Genomic DNA, 1,933 nt, shown 5'->3' with positions numbered 1-1,933 from the left:
AAGCGGCATGTGATCTGGCAGAGATGAGCCACTTGGGGACATGTTAACACTGAGGCTAGCCATTGGCCGCAGTGAGGCACATGGCCCTGTCCAAATGTCTGGACATGTTGTGTAATGTAAAAAGAGCAATGTAAAAAAGCAAAGATCCTAAAGCCTGGTTTAATCTGGTTTAGTGCTTGCACATATAAGTGTATCTGGATGAATGCTTAAGACTATGTTCACACCACAAATTTTTCCCATAGATTTCAGCACAGATTGTACTCTGAAAACTGTGCAGCATACGGTATGTGCTGAGACCACCTTCTATTGGGAGTCGGTGCTGCCTTTCATGCAACTGCAGATTATTTACTTGTGGTCTTACAGACCACGCCAAGAACGGACAAGTTCATTTCCTCACGGACATTGTCACGGGAATCTGCTCATGGTTTAGCCTCATTCAGTGGCGCTAAACTGTGAGCAGGTCAGCAGCACTGAAATTGAAAAATTGGGAACAAATCTAGGGCTACACGACATGTGTCACTCGACAATAAGTCGCGCAACACATAGGGCACAACTACACTGCAACATGTGTCGCGCGACATTGTTGTTGTACCAATGTCGCGCGACAATTTTTATGATAATAGTCTATGTTGGATGGATTTTTTGCTACTGTTGCAGTCGCAGCATGTCGCAGTGCAACACCATAGACTATCATTATAAAAATTGTTGCGCGATATTGGTACGACAAAATGTCGCGCAACACATATCGTCGTGTAGCCCTAGCCTAAGAGGAACTGAATGGAATACTACCAAAGTTGTTCTTTCAGCACATAGGATACTTCACAATAAATCAAACTAAGAACTGGATTGTTTCTGGAAAGACTCAAATTAGGCTACATAAACAAGACCGTTCCGTTTTTTGCAGTCCGCAAATTGCGGATCCGCAAAACACGGAAGCCGCCCGTGTGCCTTCCACAATTTGCGGAACGGAAAGCCCATTGTAGAAATGCCTATTCTTGTCCACAAAACGGATAAGAATAGGACATGTTATATTTTTTTTGCAGGGCTACGGAACGGAGCAATGGATGTGGACAGCACACGGAGTGCTGTCCGCATCTTTTGCGTCCCCATTGAAGTGAATGCAAAAACTGCAGCTCGGATGCGGACAAAAACAATGGTCGTGTGCATGAGGCCTAAGTGTCTTTAATGGAGCCATGACAGCTATATTACGATGCAACCATTGTTAAACAAATCCTAATGGATTCCATTATAGTTTCTTTGCTGCAAATAAAACCCAGTGCAATGGAGAGTGACAGGAGTGTGAGAAGAGTCTGAGTTGAGTATTTAATTTAGAAAGACATGCTGATATGGATTTAACTCCAATAAGGGTGCTGCCACACTATGGTGGTCATTTATGATGCTGAAATACACCTATATTAGGCGTATTTCAGGCACAGATTGCGACGCAGCGGTTAGTTGCGACTTCTCCCCGCACACACCAGGTCTAAAAAAGTGGGCTTGGCGTGAGCAGGGAATTGGACGGGCCGAAAGGCCTATCTCATTTTCCATTTTCTACGCCTATTTCAGGCTAGGAAGCCATCTTACATTTAGAACTGGCGGAGGATCAGCCGAAGTTATGAAGAGACGTCTTCATAACTTCGGCGGATCCACCGCCAGCATAGGGGTTTATTTAGACCGGCATCTAAAACGCCGGTCTTAATAAATGTGCCCCTATGTTTTTTCCTCATTTTTATAAAGTGGCAAGCTTTTCTTTTGAATGTTTTCTTAGTCACACGTTCTTGTGGTGTTTTTTTCAAACATTTATTTTTAGAGAAGTTTATAGAAAAATGCATCAAAAATGCCGTACCCAGAAAATAATGCTTTTTAAAAACACACCAAGGGGCAAAAACACTAGAAAACTATCATAAAACATAACACAAAGAAACCCACAATG

The sequence above is a fragment of the Bufo bufo genome, chromosome 5 (assembly GCF_905171765.1).
Source record: "Bufo bufo chromosome 5, aBufBuf1.1, whole genome shotgun sequence".
Taxonomy (NCBI): Eukaryota; Metazoa; Chordata; class Amphibia; order Anura; family Bufonidae; genus Bufo; species Bufo bufo.
This window is presented reverse-complemented; position numbering follows the sequence as displayed.